General features: G+C 45.7%; 3 long non-coding RNA genes across 4 annotated transcripts; 1 reads left to right on the top strand and 2 right to left on the bottom strand.

The window, feature by feature from the left end:
• Positions 1 to 521: 521 nt before the first annotated feature.
• On the bottom strand, positions 522 to 8,390 carry LOC135315969 (uncharacterized). The gene is made up of 3 exons (XR_010375457.1): positions 8,065 to 8,390; positions 7,409 to 7,529; positions 522 to 730 (listed from the first exon to the last, which is right to left on the bottom strand). It is a non-coding gene; the product is annotated as an uncharacterized LOC135315969 (long non-coding RNA).
• On the top strand, positions 8,354 to 18,160 carry LOC135315970 (uncharacterized). Of its 2 annotated transcripts, XR_010375459.1 has the most exons (5): positions 8,354 to 8,660; positions 9,697 to 9,992; positions 13,206 to 13,279; positions 14,276 to 14,355; positions 17,831 to 18,160. It is a non-coding gene; the product is annotated as an uncharacterized LOC135315970 (long non-coding RNA). The 2 variants fall into 2 exon arrangements; XR_010375458.1 differs by having other exon boundaries at positions 13,206 to 14,355.
• Positions 18,161 to 19,027: 867 nt separating this feature from the next.
• Positions 19,028 to 20,206, bottom strand: LOC135315973 (uncharacterized). Its single transcript, XR_010375462.1, has 3 exons — positions 20,093 to 20,206; positions 19,550 to 19,823; positions 19,028 to 19,103 (listed from the first exon to the last, which is right to left on the bottom strand). It is a non-coding gene; the product is annotated as an uncharacterized LOC135315973 (long non-coding RNA).
• Positions 20,207 to 20,616: the final 410 nt, after the last annotated feature.

The following is a 20,616-nucleotide window of genomic DNA, read 5'->3' as shown; positions in this document are numbered from 1 at the left end:
GGTACCTTGTGCAGAACAGGCTCCTGCAGGGCAAAGGGGTCCCATGGGAGCCCCACTGCCCAGCATCAGCCTGGATTCTGCATCCTCCTTCTCTCTTGTTTGAATACCAGAAAGACATCTCACAGCAAGCAATGGCTTAGAGTCCCTTGCTGGAAAAATGGAAACTGTAGGATGGGTAACTACCTACAAGACTTTTCCTGTAGCTATCCCCCAAATGAAGGAAGGGGGGATTTACCTGGTGTTTGCTCTAGGGTAGGACAAAGATCATATTACTGTAAAATAGATGTCTTCCTGCACATTTTACATTTTAGGCCAGCCTGAAGTAGTTTGTGCTCTCAAGTGTCTCATGCTTAGAAAGATTATGTCAATGAAAATCTTGTTTAACTATTTCTTCTGAATGTTTAGAAAAACTCAACAATCCCTTTGGCTGAATTTGATCATCTTTTCAAATGAAACACATCCTTCACGGAACTCCTGCATGTGATGCTTCAACCAGATTCAAAATACAATCAAACAAGTGATGGGGAATGAAATCTCACTTTACTGAATTGAATACATGCAGTTTTAATTGCAGCAAGAATGGTTTTATCCATGTTGTATACAAAATCAAACTCTTCTGATGTCTAAGCATTTCTTTTTACCAAGGGAAAGTTGGACTCAGAGGTGTTTCCTTTTCATGGCAGACGTGTATGGAATGACTCATGTATGCACCAGCACTTGGGAGCTTGGCCTGAAAACAGAAAGTCAAAATGCCTTTTTTAGGATCCATTCCCCTACAGTTCATCAAGGCAGAAGGATGTGTTTTGAGAGGGAAATGTTCTGTGGGGATTTTTACTGCCTCTTTGAGTCAAGACTCTCTTGACAGTTGGCAATAAGCCAGCTGCTATTGACCAGGAATGTGCTCTGCTCATTGTTTGCTCCCTTATAAACAATGTCATAGAATCATAGACTCATTAACGTTGGAAAAGACCTCTAAGGTCATCAGGTCCAATCATCAACCCAACACCCCCAGGCCTCCTAAACCATGCCCTGAAGTGCCATGTCTACACATTTTTTTTAACACCCCCAGGGACGGTGACCCCCCCACCTCTCTGGGCAGCCTGTGCCAGGGCCTGACCGCTCTTGCAGTAAAGAAATTTTTCCTAATCCCCAACCTAAACCTCCCCTCATGCAGCTTGAGGCTGTTCCCTCTCGTCCTGTCACTGGCGACCTGGGAGCAGAGACCAACTCCCCCCTCACTCCAGCCCCTCTCAGGCAGCTGCAGAGAGCGAGAAGGGCTCCCCTCAGCCCCCTCTTCTCCAGGCTAAACCCCCCCAGCTCCCTCAGCTGCTCCTCATAAGACTTGTTCTCCATAGAATCATAGAATAGAACGTCCTTATCTTTTTAGCAATAAAAAACTTAAATCAGTGTTGTATGGACATGACTCTGGTAAATTGAGTGGTTACTCCAGGCAGTGGGACCTCAGCTGGAGCACAGTGTCCTGTTTCATGAGTGCTGTTTGAAGAAGATCTCCATGCTCCCCTTCGTATAAGTAAGTCATGGCCTTGCTGAACTTGTGGGGCTTGCTGGCAGGGGGGTGGTAGCCAAGCACAGGCTGTCTGTTAATGCTTTGTAGAAATAATATCTCAAGACCTAGCTGTTTGGGGAACTATATTCCACATCAGATAAATAACGTGTTTTTTTCTGTTGATGAGGAAAGATGATACCACCTAAGGCCGAAGGTTATCTAAAAAGGAGGAAACTCGTGAAGCCAATAAATCTGGCTTCATGTTCAATATTTGAAGATGGAATAATGTGTCCCCTCCTTTCCTGGTGTGGACTGCAGTGGCCAGAAGCTGTGTTAGAATGATGGCTGGTTCTGGCATGGTATTTCTTGTTGGGGAATTTGTGGTTCATGAACCACATCACGAACCATGTTGGGCCTCTTCTCTCCACTGCATCTCTCCATGGCAAGGTTTCCTTGTGGTGCAACCTCAGTAGAGAAAGGAAGTGCAATTATTCTCTGAGGATTTAAAAAATGTGGAGGAAATCATGAGACCTGGAGATCTGATAGGTGGTTAAGCTGGAAAACAGCTCTAAAGGAGGCTCTTTGCTTGGGATGTAGTTGTAAGAGAGGTTCTCCTGTTGGCACAGTTGACTCACTTTTGAAACATGTGCAATCTTTTGCTGAGATCCCCGTAACTCGGCGTGATGGCACTGAGATCGCCTCTTCAGAAACAGTGTTGGTACCTGCATAGCCACTGCAAGTTCCGTTTGCACCATGAGCTGAAGTTGCTGGAAGGGAGACTCCAACAAGCTCAGCCCAGGTGGGAGAGCAGGGGCAAGCACAGCCCAGAGCACACCAGAGAGGGAAACATAGTGCTGCAAAGGGTATTTCTTCTTAGTTTTTCCTGCCTTGCCTGAAGTAGTGGACCAACAAGCCTTGCTGCAGAGTCTCTGGGTGGGAACTGTATTGGAGAGGACATGCAAGTCCCTTACAGTGTCAGGGCAGTCCCCACCTGACTCCCCATATGCAACAGCCATCGCAGGGCTTGGCCTGCAGTGGGATTGGCAGCTTCTCTCTCCTCAGTGTGCAGTAAATATAACAAAGTCACAGGCTTGTGATTAAACATTCCTTTTAAAGAGAAGGAAAAAGGGTTAAAAATCTCCAGATTCCTGGTACTGATGCAATCTGTATAGTAGGGGAGCAGAAAACAGGCCCAATGATGTCTAAGGGTCAGATGTCTGCATCATTAAACCCTATGTATGTTTATCCTCTGGAACATAGATAAAGAAGTTTACTTCCTGCTGGAAGCAGTGATGATATTTCAGACAATTATGAGAGTTCCTTGCATCACTGGACTCCAGTGGATGGGAGGTCAAGGAAGGTCACAAAATCCCTGGTCTTTCAAGCCAGGGCTGAAATAATTTCCTCTGAGAGTGAAATCCATGTCACAAATAAACGATTTTCTTATAAATGGCCAAATTAAGAGCAGCAGTGTCAGATCTGAAGTATGACTCATACAAGAAGAGTTCCAGAGGATGTATCATGTCCCAAATGGTTTTTGCTAGTCTGATTGAGGAAGAGGTGTTTTGGCCAGGGACCTCTGCAGAGAGATACCAGGGCATGGGGAGGCAATAGCGCTTCTCAAACCCCTTTCCCCACCAAGAACGGCTGCACTGCAATGGGCAAATCTTAATTCCTGGTCAGAGTTGGTGGATCCAGAATTCATGGTTTGTTTATGGGAGGGTCTTTTGTGTCAGCCACCTCCTGTGTTCTGCCATGCATTTTTCACTGTTATTACGTTAATTTCTTTTCCCTCTACGCTGTGTGTAATCTTTTCTGGTTTTGCCTAGGAGAGTAGATGGTACCATGTGAAGAGTCTGTTCCCGCCTTGTGAAAAAAGCTGGGGAAAAAAACTTCTGAAAAAAACCCTTCTCCTTTGCTGTCTGTGATGCCAGTGATCGCCGCCTTACTGCCCCTGCTTAATTTTGAAGACTTTCATTCCCACTGGCAGGTTTGGTTGGTGATGCTGAGCAACACACTTGGACTTTTGCTAGCACACAGTAGGACACCTACTTCTTGTAGACGTCTAAAAATTTTCAGTTCTTGTGTTGAATTGTGGTGTGAGAAATCACTTCTTATTTTCATACTGAGCTCCTGTGGTTGTGGCTTTGGCTTGTGAGCTGTTGCTGAAGCTGGCCTGAGAGGTCAGTAGTGCTGGGAAGGGGACAGAAACTCAGAGACAACAGACATAAAACTCTGTATGTGGTCTTGGGATGGTTTCCCTGGCTTTGTTCTTTCAGCAATCTGCTCTCCAGTGTAGTTTGTACCTGATTGTCCTGGTTTCAGCTGGGACAGAGTTATTTTCCTTCATAGTCACTAGTAGGGGGCTATGTTTTGGATTTGTGCTGAAAACAGCATTGATAATGCGGAGATGTTTTAGCTGTTGCTGAGCACTGCTTACACTAGTCAAGGACTTTTTCAGTTTCCCGTGCTGTGCCGGGGGCACAAGGAGCTGAGATGGGGCACAGCCGGGACAGCTGACCCCAACTGACCAAAGGGATGTTCCATACCATATAACGTCATGCTCAGCATATAGAGCTGGGGGAAGAAGAAAGAAGGGGGGATGTTTGGAATGATGGTGTTTGTGTTCCCAAGTAACCGTTACACGTGCTGGAGCCCTGCTCTCCTGGAAATGGCTGAACACCTGCCTGCCCATGGGAAGGAGTGAATGAATTCCTTGTTTTGCTTTGCTTGTGCACGTGGCTTTTGCTTCACCTGTTAAGCTGTCTTTATCTCAACCCATGAGTTTTCTTACTTTTACTCTCCTGATTCTCTCCCCCATCCCACTGGCAGGGAGTGAGCGAGCTGCTGTGTGGGGCTTAGTTGCCAGCTGGGGTTAAACCATGACAGTCTTTTTTGGTGCCCAATGTGGGGCTCAGAGGTTTTGAGATAACGACAGATTTGATTGAAATGTGCTACATTGAATTTATAGCTGTTATTGCTGTTTAGCTATTAATCAGCAGGCTTCTGTGCTTGCCATGGGGCTTGCTGGCCTCTATGTTAAAGTCGTAGCGGTCATTAGTGGCTGGTTTTTGCTGCTTGCTGTACTGCTGCACTGCTTATCACCTTAGTCTGCTGTCCTGGGAACATTTTGGTAACAGCAATGCTCAGGTGCCTGGGCTGGCAGACGGCCAGGGCATCGCTGTTGTTTCTGTGCTGCTGTAATGGACAGTGTGAACCCAAGTCAAAGGGGCTGTGACCTGTGGATGAGTCCTCGTGGGAGCAGGATGGCCTGAAGTGCCTGTGGCTGTGGATAAGCCCATGCCAGAGCAGGTATAGCTCGAAGTGTCTGTGACCTTGGTTACGTCTGTGCCACAGCAGGTATGCCTCTGCGGGAACTATGGCCCAAGGATAAGTCCATGCTGGAGAAGGTACACCTCAAAGCATCTGTGGGTGTGGATAACTCTGTGCTGCAGCGGGTACACCCTGAGGCATCCGTGACTGTGCATGAGGTCATGCTGGAGCACCTCAAAGTGCACGGCCATTGATAAGCCCACAACAGAGCAGGTTTACTTCTGGAGGGACTGCAGCCATGGGCAAGGCTGTGTTGGAGCAGGTTCACTTCAGGTACACCTCAAAGCATCTGTGGCTGTGGGTAAGGCCACGCTGGAGCAAGTACACCTCTGAAAGCATTGTGGCCCATGGAGAAGGCCACGCTGGAACAGGTGCACCTCAAAGCGACTGTGACTGTGGATAAGTCTGTGCTGGAGAGACCCCTGGAGAGACTGTGGCACATAGATAAGGCTTGGAGCAGGTGCATCCCTAAGGGACTGCAGTCTGTGGATAAGTCAAGCCAGAGCAGGGTCAAGGGGAGGAGTTCATTACAATGTTAAACCCAGGTCCAAAGGTACCAGGGGTGGAGATTGTAATGGAAATACCTTCAAATTGTTGTAACGCAGGATTTGAGTTACATGTTATGAGAATTACTATAGCAGAAACCCCTTGTTGCTAGCCAGGCTGGGAGCAAGGGGGGTTCACTGCAATGCGAAACCTATAACCTGGCCCAAAGGGGCCAGGGGTGGAGATTGTAATGGTTCTACCTTTACATTTTTGCAGCCTGTGATTTGAGTTGCATAGCAATTACTACAGCAGGAACCACGCGAACCAGTGGAGGACAAGCCTTAAAAGAAGCGGTGCAAGTGCAGCAGTGACCCGACCTGAGCTGGCTTTGGTGCCCAGGAACTCCACGCAACACCCCAACTCTCCTGTCCTGAGTGACCACCAGAACAGACGGAGCCCAAAGCCATGGACTGGCTAAACTCAGGGGACATTCTGTGGATGTTTGTGGACATTTTAAAGACATTTTACAGGGGTGGTCCTTAGACTGAGGGAATTATATCTGTGTATTATATCAAAGGATGGGAGGAGGGGGTGGTGATTAATGAGGTTGTATTGGCTAGTGTGGTATCTGAGCATGATGTAAATGGTATGGAATAAGGGGTGGATAGTGTCCTGGTTTCAGCTGGGGTAGCGTTATTTTCCCATGGATGTATCTCGGAAAAGTTTTGTTTTCAATGTTAGTCACCTTTTGGATTTTGTTATTCTTTGGGCAATAACTAGATTTAAACTCCTCAGAAGGCAAATGAGCAGCCAAGGCATGGGTCGGCTAGGTTATTGCCTTTTAAATATTCCATTGTGTTCCTCCCGTCAGAGCACTAACGTAACGGTTTGTGTTTGTGTAAGTAGACTTGTTTTGCAATTCCATCACTTCAGTTTTGAGAAAAAAATGTCCAAAGCTGTGGAATTTCTAGTCTACAGATGCAGACATAAATGCAAACAAGTGGCCTGGTTTCTAGAAAGAAGGTGGCTGAGTAGGCTCTGAAGTACTTGCCAGGCATGCAGACCTAGAAGCAAGTTGTGGCACTCATTAACTATCTCGGGGACAACTTTCTCAGGCTCCCCTTTGAAGTCCAGAGGTGTTTGTGCTTTTGCAGAGAGTAAACCAGATATGGGAAGGGTAAGTTACTCCAGATCATATTTTGTGACCACCTAGGAGTTGAGATGTGCTGTTTGGAGACCTTGTCTTTTAAGCTTGCAGGCTTGTCACATACTGTACTTATAGAAGTATGAGGTATAGTATATGAAGTATATGAATTATAGAAGTATAGAAGAAGCTTATAGAAGTATGTTTGTATTTTGAACCTACAAATTTTGTGGACCACTAATCCCTCGCTGTCCAGTAAACGTTTCCAATGGAAATTATAGGTTGTTATTTCCACCCTCTGTTTTGTCTGAAGAGAACAAAAACAAAACATGTGACCAGGGTTGACATTTCCAAGCCTGGGGTGGAGCAGAGCTGCTACTGCAGTTCGTCCTACCAGGTGCGCTTTTTGTCTGCTGGAAAACGGATGGAGAAAGCTTGATGGTAGCATAAAGCTGACTTTGCTCTACTTGAGCATTTTCTCTTGTGAAAGGGAAAGTCCATCCTGCCACTCCAGACAGCACTGTATTTGCTTGACCTTTGGCAAGGCTGGCTGAGCTGCAGACAAGTAACTATGTTTAGCTGGCAGAATGTGAATGACTCCTCTTCTGCTGGGGTTGAAAGGATTGCACCATTATTTTCTCAGACTTGTAAATATATTGATGAGATCCAGCCTCCTGTGGATACCAGATTATGTGGGGTTTTTTTTAAAAAAAAGTGAACTTGGGGTATCACTCATTAGGAGCTCCCTTCTCCTCTGGTCCTCATCCCGTCTCACACTGTACAAGCCTCTGTTTTGGGGAATCGAAATCGCTTGCTCATTCCTTCATGAGAGTCCCTTTCTCCCACAGACTGCTCATGACTTGAGCCAGAAGTGCTTCCAGTTATGGTCCAAAATGCATGAGCCCAGCTTTCCCAGGGAATGCAAAATGATCTCCTACCTGCTTTTGTATGCCATCACCATGCCAGCAGTTCCTATGAGCTAGTGCAGCTCGCAGCAGCATCACACTCCTATTTAGATCCTTGCTTGCGTTAGTTAGCTGAGGTTCAACTTCGTTTTGGCTGCACATATCACGTCCAGTTGTGGGGCAGTTGTGAAGCAAAGAGAACAAAGAGAATTAAACCTTGTCTATACAGTCCAGAATAAGATAAATAGATGGAGGGTGGGACTGGTGGCAAACATTCTTCAGTGGTGACTTTACAAAGAAGTGCTGTTGAGCCATCATAGGCTACAAGATAAAAGCAGAGGTAAAATTATCCTCTTGGCAGGTGAAGAAAGAGAGGGCTCGTGGAAGTCACGCATTCCTGAGCAGGAACACTACTGGTCCTGGAAATAACCTCCTTGTATTGAGTGGGCAGGGGTGCAGCCTCCAGGCTCGCGAGGGGGCAAGTCTGGACACCAACACACGCGCAGCTTCTCCAGCAATACCCGTGGTGGGTTGGGCATGAGGGGAGAGCTCACCTTCCCTGCACACAGGCACTGTGGCAACGGTTTAGCCTGTAAATCTCCACTCCTTCCATTAACTTGAAAATGAACTTAAGCGTTAGCTAAGCACTCGTGTTGCAACAGAAAGCAAACATTGAGAAGAAAAATTACCTGGGCGGGAGGGAGAGGGAGAGAAAATTCAGCCTTTTTTTCCTGGAATGCTCCTTGTCCCAGTGAGTCAGAGCTGCCGTGGGTTGAGCCTGAACCCCGCCGCAGCACGTGGTTCTCTGTATCGGCAGTCCAATGCCATCCTGCTGCCTGGTGACATGGCCATGAGAAGGACGTGCTGTGGGTTCCATCTCTGGCCTTGGGCTCTGGACTCTCGCGGCTTCCATTTCTAGGGCAAAGTGCCGGGGCTGATGTGCACGTTTGGCCAACATGCCTGCGGTCACTGGCTGGGGTGGACAGGCTGTCTGTCTGTCTGTGGATCCACTGAATGCACCGTAGAGAAACAGGATGTATTATTTGGACTCTGGTGCATAAATCCTGGCAGACTTGCAGGCTGTGGGGCAAATCTGCAAGCAGGTGGTGCTTCTCTTAAAGGGTATTAACTGCCTCTAAATATACCTGCATTTTAGGACAAGATCGTCTGGAAAATACCAAATTTCTTTAAAATTGTTTTGAAGGAAGTTGTGTGTCTCCATTTACAGACTGCTTGGAGGATACAGTTTTAAAAGTCTTAAGAGGATTAGCTAATGCAAGACAAGGTGTATAATTTTGTTGTTAATAATGAAGTCAGAGTGCTGGCAGTCAAAGCATTTAATAGAAAATCAATATTTCAGCTGAGGAGGTGTTTTACAGCCCGTTGTATATCTCGCTGTGCCACTGGGTCTTTTAAGATATTAAACCATGGCTTTCTTGGCTGGGGCGGGCTGGGGCGGAATAATCCATTAAAACTTAAAATTTGTGTCACCAATAAAGTACCTATATGAGGATCATATAGCAAGATGTTAGCTTAAAGAAAAACTTAGGTAAGGGTTAGACATTTGCCTATCAGTCAGAAACACCGGATACCGCATCTGTCACACAGTGGGAATCCCTGGCTGGAGGGAGCTGGGGGAGGCTGTGTGCTTTCTGAATCAAGGGGATGCTGCTTGCTGCCCCAAAACACTGGTGATTTTTCAGCATCCCCTTGCAGAAGGTGCAGTTTCTTCCACCTGCCTTCTAGGTAATGTTTCACTTATTTTTGGTGTCTCAGTGAAGCAATCTTTTGACCTGAAGGGGCAGGGGGGAAACAGTAGAAAAGCCTGAGCCAAAGCATCTAGGAATTTTGGAAAGAAGGCAGCAGTCATCTTTCCTGCAGGGAGCAGGGGCGGAGAAGTAGATGAAAGAATGTACTGAAGAGACACGTTAATTCAACTTTGTGCTCATGGTTATTACACGGGGTCTCGAGCAGGGCCAGCGTGCCAGCTAGAAAAAGTCTGGGGAATTGGTTGGGTTTTGGTTGGTTGGTTGGTTTTGTTTGGTGGGTTGTTTTTTTTAAAGGGAATGGCTCTAATTTAATGCCCTGAGTCTGGAACATGAGCGTGTAATGGCAGGCAAACGACCCAGTGTTGGACCATTTTTCTCATACAGAATCTGCAGTCCTGAACTGTGACAGTAGGAGCAAACCGAGTCATCCACAGCTTCACCTAAGGGACACCTAAGGGACAGCAGTTGTTTTGCAGCACTGTGATTAAACTGAAGGCTGATCACTTACGTATGATGTCTGCTAAATAAAACTCTGAAATTGTGTCTCCCTAGGCTCGTTGTCCACCTCTTCAACTACGAGGACTCGGTGTTCCACGCTCAGGGAACATCACGCACGTAAGTTCTTCAACAAACACTTTTGCAAACACAATCCACAGTTGGAACATTTTGATCTGTGGGTCATGTGATGGAAATAGGGACAAAGTGCCAACAAACACTGGCTTGAGCAAAAATGTGGACTGTGGACTGGGAGGAGGCATTGCCCTTCCAAGGTGTAGCTGAAGCTTGTAGCAGTGTGGAGCTGGGACTGACGCTTGTGACCGGCTGCAGGTCACACTGCATCGGCGATGGTGAGGGACCAGGAAGTCACTGCGTGGGCCATAAGGAACGGCCAAGTCAAGTAAAAGAGTTTCTGGCTCTGTGGAGCTATCGAGGTTTATAGGGAAGAGAGAAAGGAGTGGGATCAGCCATCCCGGTCACTTTCCTATTGTAACTTTGTATGGCACTTGTTGATAGTTAAAATGAATTCTGATAGTTTGATTTGCTCCCTTGCCACCCCAAAAAGCAGCAGAGAAAGAAAGCAAATTTTTATCCTCATCTGTACTCTGTGCTTACAGGCCCTGAAGTTTTCCCTCCTCTGTTCCCATGGTGCCAGTGGTAACAAGTTTTACCATAAAAGTGCTCATTTTATTGGCAAGCTGAACGGCAACTTGCCACCGTTACGCACGAAGTAGTACAGATTTTAAAAAAACAAAAACCCCTAAAAAAATAACCACCACAAAGCCAATTTAGAAACACCAAAAGAACCCACAATCACGTGAATTGGCTGCTGAAACCGGAGCCTTAATCTTTTCCTATGTGAGAACAAGCAGATCTCAAAACCCCTTCACAGCAACAGGTTTCTCCTAAGCTCCTGGGGAAGGGGAAAGGCTGGTAAGGAAAGAAATGACCAGCTGCAAGGAGATACACTAAATGAGGAGGAAAGGAGCTGCGTTTGAGTGTTGAGGATGCTTTGGCACCTGTGTTAGCCCTCGGAACTTGCTCTCCCCAGACAGGGATACAGCCAGTAGCTGCCAAATTGCTGAGCTGGTCTCCGCAGAAAGGTACACAGTGAGTCTTTGAAATACAGGAAGCGGTGCCTTCTAAGCCAGCAAAAACTGGAGCAGTGCAGTGGTTTTGCTTTTACCTGCTTCCTGGCAGTTAGAGGATCTCCATGAAAACAAAAAAAAAGCAGCTCCTTTGAAAAAAATGTAGGAGGGTGAAGATGCAGAGACTTCTGCTCATTTCCTAAATGCCTGAAGTCATTCAGAAAAGGCAAGAGGTAGGATGTGACAGTAGATGTTTAAACTCCCTCTTCTATATGTATATCGGTGGAGCCAGGCACGTCTCCTAGTCAAGTGTGAGGCTTGCCAAACACAGGTGTGTTAGAGCAGTGGTGGCTGCTTGGGAGGAAAGCTGACATCTTCTCTTGGGTTCATGCCAGGACTCAGAATGGTAAATGAGGAAAGCAGGCTGACGTGGCACACAGAAACCATGAAGAGGTTGCTGTGATCGCTAACGAGACAGTCATATCAACCATATGGCAGGAACATAAATCTCAGAGCTCACCCTGTAGTTACAGGAAGGCAGGCAGGAAGAGGGAGCCCAGCTGATAACAGCTTTTTGTCTTGGAGAAAATGAGCTGGTTTGTACCAGAATCCAAAAGCAAAGTGATGCATGGCCCATGGACGATCAGGGGACGGTACCTTGTTGACTTAGGCAGCCGCCACCTTCATGCCATTTCTCTCTTTGTAGGGTGGGGACCATGCTGTGCCCACACTGCTCAGCCCTGCCTTCAAAAGCTTTGAAATCTCTTGTCTGAAAGTAACAGCAGGTGCCCGTAACCGCCACGGGGAGGTTTGCCCCGTTGCTCGTTGCTGGAGCTTCGTCAGCGAGGCTTAATGTTGCAAAATCTTTCCTTAAAATGTGGCCTTTATTCATCTTTTGAGTTCTGATTTAATTATAATTACAGATCTGTGCTCCAAAAGGGCAAGCCTGAACTTTAGAGGCCTGAACTTTAGTAATCACCGATTAGCCTTAGCTGTATAACCAGGCAGATGAGATTGGAGAAGGGTGCTGACTCCTGCTTCAGGAATGTTCCTTCCACTTATTTTTCTCTTCCTAGGCTGTGAAAAGCTGTGCTTTTTGGTGTATCTAAAAATCTGTACTGAGGGAAAAGCAACTTGTGTGCTTTGCCTCATGGTCTCCGATACCTGTGGGGTTTTTTCAGGAGAAAAGACATTTCCTTATATTCTGTTTAGCAGTGAAGAAAAAGAATAGTTAGGGTCACCATGGTGTTTTTTCAGGGAGAAATCAAAGTAACCATGGACCAAACCCTGAACTTCAATTGCGATTTCTCATTTATAGTCCTTGGTCTCTATTATTAAAGGGAAAATCATAATAGCCAGCTTTGGTTTTCAGCAATAAGAATTCTGTTAAGTTCTTTCAGTTTTGTTTCACAGAAGAGTTTTGACCGTGTTTTAATTTATTAATTTACTGCAGCCAAAATGCTTTGTCAATAGTGTTGCTGGCTGTGAATACGTCTGCAAAGCTGGAAATATTTTGGATCTCTGCTCCCTGTTATTCTGACCTCTGAGACGCTGTTGGGTACTAATTGTGCAATAGCCTTGTCCCCGATCAATGCCAGACACCCCGGATACTCAAGGTGTGCAGATGCTCGGAAAAGGATGGTGTTTCTCCTAAAAAGCCAATAAAATAATCTAGGTTAACAGTTCACAACTGCAGACATGGTTCCTGTTTGGCACCTTTGGAGGGCTTAATGCCGTTCTAGGAAACTATCTGCCTTTTAGAAACAGCCTGCTGCGGGTGTTGGGCCATTGCCACAAACACTGGCGGTGCTGCTGTTTCTGTCTTGTAAGAGAAGAGCTTGTTTGCACCCTACCCAGGAGTTTTCCAAATGCTGACATTGACCAGTACAAACAAGTCTCAGACTATGGAAGGGAGATGCTTTAGTCAGTCTTTCTGTCTGCCCAGATATGGCAAGGTTACTGGTTCAACCTCTTCAGCCAACATCTGACCCCTAAATAGGTCAACAGTGAAACAAAGCAGAATTTCAAGCAGCAGAAGCACAAACAACACGTGAGCTTGGCATGTAGGGAGAGCAGCTTGTATGTAGGCTTCAGAATAACTCTCCCATCGCTTTTCTTAAACAAATCAAAAATCATAACAGAAGCTGCCTGATACCTGGGGAGGCCAAAATGGGGATTGCTTCACTCTGCAGTGAATGTGAATGCTGGTAAGTGTGATTCAGATCTGTAAAAAGTGTGTTAAGAATGTGAACTGAGCTCAGTTGTCCACTTGGTGAAGAATAAAACACTGTTTCTTTTCAAGGCAGGGAACTCACATCAGGGATGAAGTATGGCCTTTTAATGAAGGTTCTAAAGACTCACTATATTGACTAGAACTAATAGCTGTTCAAAGTTCACAATATGGTTCTTAGACTAACCTACAAAAGCTCTTTCCTCTAGCAACACTTTGGATAGTCTCATTGGTTTCTGTTGCAGTAAGTCACCAGTGCCAAGACATATGAGACTGCTGGTTTTCACAGCATCTATCACTGTTCTGAACAAAGCTTACTGTAAGTACTCGATTTTGTAAGGCAGCCTTTCCGGTAAAATCTTTCTTTCCTTATATTCACAACTGTGTATGATGCGTGACAGGTGGGTTGCTTAAGAATCAAGATAAGTTATATATTACTAGACTGATTGTCATAAACAACTATGGCTTTCATTTTTATGTTTCAGTCATAAATTACTTCATGTGCTATTTTCTTGACTTATCAGTCACTGCAAACATGAAAGCAGCTGTTTTGTAGGTAAGGGAGATTTGGAAACCAAAACAAAAATCAGTGGCAAAACATACTAAGACTAAAGATATAATGGGGCAATGACTGTTAATGCTGATGGTTGGGAGAGATCCCTGGGCCTTATCATTACTCTCTCAAGTTCCTGGAACATGAAAGAAGACATATAAAAAAACGAGGTAATAGTTCTCTGAAGCGAAAAGGAATAGAAGCCTAAAATGCTACTTGCCGTTGTGCATATGCCTAAGAAAAACTCTAGGTTCTTCTGTGTTCATAGTATTTGATTCTCCTCTCATGGCTTCTGGCTCATTTCTCATGTTGAGTTTCTGGGTAAAGTTCTGGCTAAAGTTAACGTTGTTGTTCTGGGATGGTATTTCTGGATTAAAGAAAAGGGGTTTTGTTGTGTCAGGGTGGATCAAAGTATAAGATTCATTGGCCGTAGGAGACAGTCGTGCTGGAGGTTATCGCTTTTGGAAGAAAACTAAGCCTGATTTAGGAGCAGAGTTTCTATGATTATTGCAGTATAAATACAGTCTAAGAAGGACCCTGATGGTGGTCACATCACTAAAACAGAATACAACTGCCTGTCCTTCATCCATCAAGTAAGCTGTCCGTAAGCTGGTTGGGCTTTGAGGACAAATTGCGTAAGGATTTTGAAAATTTTGCCTTAAACAGAAATTGGTGCATCTGAAGGAGCTGTTACATGTACTCGTGAGGTTCTACAAATGGTTTAGCAGATACATGGAATATTGTTTGTGATCTTATTTCCAGAAGGTCTTTTGTCCCATAGCACCAGACAAGAAGGTTCTTCAGCCCTCACAGAAAAATAAATTCCTAAAGCACATTTCTGGGTGAGTAAGAGAAGGGCAAATTCCTCACTGAAGACATAAATTAATAATTTTTTTTTCTATTTATCATGTACTTGATTTATAGTTAAAGGATGCAGTGCAAGCTCGCTCTATATAAACTAAAATAAACTTCTCAAAACAGTTCTTGGATACAGAAGTTTTTGCCTGTTCCTGGAAACTTTAGTGTAGGCAGAATGTGTTTCACACAGATTTCTGTTCCCTGCTTGTAGAAGGCAGGCATTTGAGGAACTGGCTATCACTCACACTGAAAGTGGAAATGAAAAAACCGCATGAGAACAGGGCCAGAGGAACTCAATGTTGTGGCCCTTAGTAAGAGGGAACCCTCTTCCTAGGAGGACTGAAGGACCTCTTGTGTGGCTGGGTATTACCAAATTTTTGTGCTTGGAAAATGACTTCTTCTGTGAAAAATGAACCAAGGCAAAAGAAAAAATTTTGAGTTAGAACATTGGTATCTTTTACACTGACAGCCTGCACTGGAATTTAAATATAGCTGCTATTTAGACAAGCTGGAATTGAGTGTCGAGTTTAGCCCTGGTAGCAATTCCTCAAATCGTTCAATCCTCCAGAGTTGCAAAGGTGAGAGTTGCAAAAAACCCCAATGTGCATCTTTGCTGCGATGTTCCTTGGCTACAGCTTGTTCCCTTGTGCTATTTGCATCACATGCTAAAACAGTGCTGGCCAACTCTTTTTCTCAGTGCCCCATTTGCCAAAGATGGGGAGTTTGGAAATAACCATTACTGCTTCCCCCACCCCCCTCAAAAACAACCAAAACTATTTATTTGTGTTTAGTAAGTAAAAGGATTCATCCTGCGTGCCTCGATGCTAAGGGACTGCTCTTGCGCCGAGCAGCCGAAGGATTAAGGAAGCTCCAAAGGGCTCCGCACCCAGCACCGGAACATGCACTTCTTCCAGTTTCCTTAAGGTCATATCTGAGATGGGCAGAGGAGTGCAATAGTGCACGTGGCTGCAGACTTGCTCTTGAAACAGAAGAGGATTCAGCTCAGAAGTAGGGAGCTGCAGCACGTTTCTCTTTCCCTTGCTTCTGGCTGTTTTTTGAGACCACTTGCAACCTGGAAATAAGGTTGATGATATGCAGAGTTAAGCAGATAATATACCAGCGAAAGAGGGTAGGTATGGATTCTTGGTGGGGCAAAAGGGCCATTGTCTCCTAAAGGAGGTGCTGTGGCAATAGCAGCAGCTCAAACTCCTGTCACTGTCATAGCTCTTCCTGCTCCCAGGTAGGGGTGTTGAGGCAGTAGGGTATTAAGACGTGTTGTCTCCCCTGTCTCCATGTCAGAGAACACCTGGTGCCACGCACTTTGGGCAAACACCACACACAAGGCTTTTAGTTTTGTTATTATTTGTTATTACGGACTTGAAGCCAGACCTGTATTTCTTCTATAGTGGCAACTTCTTTTTCAATGAGGAATCCCAGCTCATTTCAGGTGGCAGGCAAAGGTGCAATGTGTGGTAGGTCAGCTTGGGGTGAGCTGAACAACTCAACCCTGCCAGAAAGCAGCCAGTGAGTGTTAGAGACATCTGGTGCCAGTGGTCTTAAGAGACCTCTAACCATACCCCATAGTATGTGCCCATCTAATCCCACCCATGGTAAATTCTGGAGCCTTTCCATTATAGACGTGTGCTGACCATGGACTGAGCAGAGAAGATGCTTAGCCCTGTTTAGGAGGGGCAAGGAGGTGATCGTGCTGTCTCTCCCGGCCGTGCCAGGAGCGCTAGGATGTAGAGCAGAGCAGCCCCTGCCGTTGCCTTGCAGCGAGCCTTGCTCCAGCCACTTTCTGACTATGGTTCTCACTCTCTTAGAAATTATTTTGACAGGAAGCATTTCTGAGCAACTGCAAAAGGGAAAGCCTGTTTCTGCATCGCAGACTTAAAAATAACAAAGAAGCAATTCTTTGACTGTCGTTATGAAAGCAGACTTACAATCACTTCCTCATTTTGTCCAGGTCTGTTTATATGGGCGTTAGGAGCAAAGAGACAAGAATGACTCCCTCTGCAGCTACTTCTTAGTAGCAGGTTGCAGAGCGGGATTTTGGTCTGTCTCCTGACTGTTCCCTGGTTTGAGATGAGGCTCCCCACTTTTCTGTCTACTGAGAGGTGCTGCTCACCCTTCAGTACCGTGCAGCCCTTTCATCTCAGCCACCTACACTGACCCAGCCGCAGGTTTTGGCCTTCAGTTCCCAAACCAGCTCCATGGGGTTCTCCTCCTGCACTATCAATTCTGCCACATACCCAGAATGTCACATCGCTTCATTTTTGAGCCAAAAACTGATTTGCCACAGGCAAAATCCCAGCTTCCAGGTCAAGCTATATGACAGCAGGTTTGCATGCACTAAAAGCTCTTCTTCAGTACTGCCTGCACGTCCTATGGTATATAATTTCATTAGTTCAACACTTTTATAGCCCTGCAGATCTCTGCTCCCCACCTTCATTTCTAGTAACCCCATCTAGCTCTGCCATGCAGGGTAGGGGGATGGCATCCCTCCTAAAGACTGTCACAGCAGCTTATTTTGGGCTGCTTATAGATGAGTAGCACTGCGACCCAGGAGCCAGAGCCTCAGACTGCTAGGCAAGGAAATCTTTAACGTGTGGGAGTGATGTTGCACAAGTGGTGTTGATGCATTTCTCAGAGAGCAACGTGTTTTCAGAGGAATGTGGAAGGCGTTATCCTTGAGGAAATGAAAGAAGGAGGCTCTCCAATGGAGGCTATGCAGCTGGGCCGGGACGGATTTGTTCCAAAGTCAATTTTGTTACAACAACTCCCTGATAGCTCACTATTACTTGTTTCTAGAGAGCTGCTGGTTAACCTACAGCCTTTCTTCTCCGCTGAACGTGGTATGAGCTGCTCAGAATGAGCAGAGAAGTCTTTGTTCTTTTTCCTAGCAGTGTTTCCTGACTACTTCAACACAATCATGGGTGTGCAAACCAAATACTGATGTGAGAAAGATTTATTTCTGAGTAGGCAGTCATGCCCAACAGGATTTCTTATGCCAGTGCAAGACCTTAAGTTCTGCTTGGAAAATTAACTCTTTCTGAATGGTTAATTATGTTTTTTTTCTGGCTCTCTCTTATTATGTATTTGTTTGAACTCGTCAGGAAGCTGCCGGTGCAGAAGCATGCACCAACTTAGAACTCCCAACAGAGCTGGCTGAAGGCACAGCACCTCTCGTCCCTTGCTGTCATTCATATTTGCTTCTCATCTCTAATTTGTGGAGTATTGGTTACTTTGTTGGTTTATTCTCACAGTTACATTTTAAAAAATCTCCTGGTTTATGGTTAGTTAGTTCTCAAAATGCTTGTTTCAATGTTATTATGGATAAAGCTTCTTGGTGTACTTTGTTTTGCTGATTGGGATTGCGTGATTTAAAGATGCTGGATGGACAGTCTTCATGTACGAGTGCATCACCCTCTTCTTCCTTTTTTCCTGTCTATGACACAGTTCCTCAGAAGACTGAATATAAACCTGAATAGAAAAATTTTTGAAGCCTACAAGGGTAGCACCATTGTATCCCTTGCTGGAGTTAACTGTGGAGGACATTGTCATACTTCTCCTTATTTCTCTTTGGAAAGACTTTGGCAGCAGAGGCATAGGGATTATACCAGAGTCAGCGTCTTTCCACTTTTCCAAAACACAGCAAATCTTATTTCCTGGTCTGTTCACAGCTTTTGAATGGTCTATTGCATAGTCAATGATATATTTAGCCATCCACCTCTGAGCAATTTGAATACTGAATACTCCTTTTCCCCTCAAAAAAAATCCCACCTATGAACTCACACTTTTCGCCCACCTTTAAAATGCCTGAGAAAGAAGAACCTGTTTTGCCAAGTGTCTTGGCGCATAGTGTAAAGCATCATAAATGGGCTCGGTGAAAACGCTTGTCATGTCAGAAAGGGAAAGGTTTTATGGAAAAACTGAATTGAGCCTGTGAAGACACAAAAATGTGACAGGAAAACTATGAAAATCGATCACATGAGAGGAAGTCTGGGCAAGGTACTTGTCCTGAAATTTGAGAGCAGGTAGGTGAAAGGGAACACGGAAAGGAAATCTTGCAGCTGCCATGATAAGGCTGATTTGAGAATGCTCTGTGCTGAGCCCCCACCAGCTGGGACCTTCCTTTGCTTTTCCATGTGCCTAATTACTGGAGGATGTGGTCCCAGCTGCAGGCTCCGACCAGACAGTGCAGGGGTGGAGAACGGTCCCTCTCCTCACCCGCATTTTCATTGGGAATAGGATAATCCCTGCTGAGCACACAGGAAAAAAGAAAACCCAAACAAACAAACAAAAAAAACCACCTAAAAAACCCCCACCACAACATAACAACAAAAAAAAGAACCCCACGCAAAACCAAACTAAAAAACCCAACCCCCCAACCATGAATACGAAGACAGGCAACAAATGGCTGTGGCTCACTTCAGAGAGTGTTTCTTTAATCCCATTTTCGTTTAGTATGTGTGGATTTGGCAGTCTGGACTATTTGTAATAGCACAAACCTTTGCTTTTAACATAAGCTCCCTGTGGAGTCACAGACTATGCTGAGAGCCAGGGTACAGGCTGTAATGAAGAAAACTGCAGCCCCAGGAGCTACAGAGCGGCTGCATCACCTTGTGTGTCGTTCCTGGAAACCTACGCATACACCTCTTGACTTGCTGATGTTGTAAGGGGCTGAAAGAGTTTATGTCTCAAACATTGGCGTGATGTGGGATGTAGCAACCTGCAGGTGGGAAATCGATGGACATGGGGCATGGGGCGGGCGCATCGGAGGACACGCAGTCCCAGGTTCTGCTGGGCCTCACATAGCAACCTGCTGAGGTCATGCAAAGTTTATTTGAGGAAGGGGCTTATGACTGCCCGAAAGACCCCTCGCGACCGCCCCTCACAATGGTGCCTGCGCAGAAATCACAAAACGTCTGGAACAAGCACCACATAAGCTCAGAGGGGGCGTAACTGAAGGAGGGGCGTAGACTATTAAAGACACTGCAACAAAGAGACCTGTGCGCAGCCACCACCGGAGGATTGTCACGTCTGTCGTCATCAGCACTGGATCCAGGGGTGGTGATACCTCCCTATCTTTTGCTATCGCTGTCCCTCTTTTTTCCCCTCTCTCCCCCCTCCTTTTCCTCCTCTTATTTTACAAATATTCTTAACAAGAAGCCTCACCATCAATGCTTTTCCATGCTTTCAAGTTGTCTTTTCAAGTTCAAGTTGCTTCTGCATCGAAGTAAAATGTTTAGTTGATCGTTTGGTGTCATTTCACTTCAATTTAGTCCGAGGGGATCATTAGAACCTTGGTCACTCTCCCTCCTTCTCGCAGGTTGAGACACAACAGCTGTCAATATTTAACTTCTCCAGAGGTCTAGAAGCCTTCTATGGAGGCTTCCTCCATAACCCCAGCCGTGCTGGAGGTCATCTTCCAGGCCAGTGCGGGCCCTACCTGAAGGAAGGGCACAAGATAAGGGAAATAAGAAAGGCGCTGTTTAAAGAAGACCCCACCAGCCCTATTAGTCCCTACAGAGAAGATCAGACCGCAGAGTGGGTAAAATACTGCCGAACAGGTCCCTGAAGCTTTCATTCCATGGTCGGAGCTAGAAAATAACATTTTTCTCTATTAAAAAGGCAAATGTTAAAGTGGCCCATTGAAAAATGAATACCTGTAGCATTAATCTCAAAGTGCTTTGCCAAGACCAATGGGCATTATTTTACCTGAGTTGTAAAGAGCCTGGGAATTAGAGCGGTTTCTTTGATTTACCAAAGGCTGTGCAGACTCTCTGCCCGCCCTCCGGTCCCGACCCCTCCTGCCAGGTGTGGCCATCACATATGGGCACAAATTCAGTCAAACAGGAGAAGGGCTGCTGAAGCATGCGTGTTTTGTCAGAGTATCTTTCAACGCTGATCCCTGCCAGGGAATAAGCTGAGCCCAGCTCAGCGCTGCAGGCTCTCCTGCGCTGGGACCCCTTGCATGGCAAGTTAGTGGCAGAGCCAGGAGCAGATCTCAAATCCGGTCCATTCACATCACCGTTGCAATACACAGAGAGACAAATTTACGACCCGGGTACCCATAAGCAGGTTCCTGCGAGGTTTTTCTGGGGGATATGGTTTTCCCATGCATTCCAGCTGCCGAGTCCCATGCAGCAGCATTGTTTGCATTGCTGAGTGACATGGACTGCTGTTGCCCGGCCTCCTTAGAAGTGAAAGTGAAAATCCACTTTTTAAATGAGAAGACAGCA

The sequence above is a fragment of the Phalacrocorax carbo genome, chromosome 16, assembly GCF_963921805.1.
Source record: "Phalacrocorax carbo chromosome 16, bPhaCar2.1, whole genome shotgun sequence".
NCBI lineage: Eukaryota > Metazoa > Chordata > Aves > Suliformes > Phalacrocoracidae > Phalacrocorax > Phalacrocorax carbo.
The sequence above is the reverse complement of the archived record's forward strand: the minus strand, read 5'-3'. Positions and strand labels throughout refer to the sequence as shown.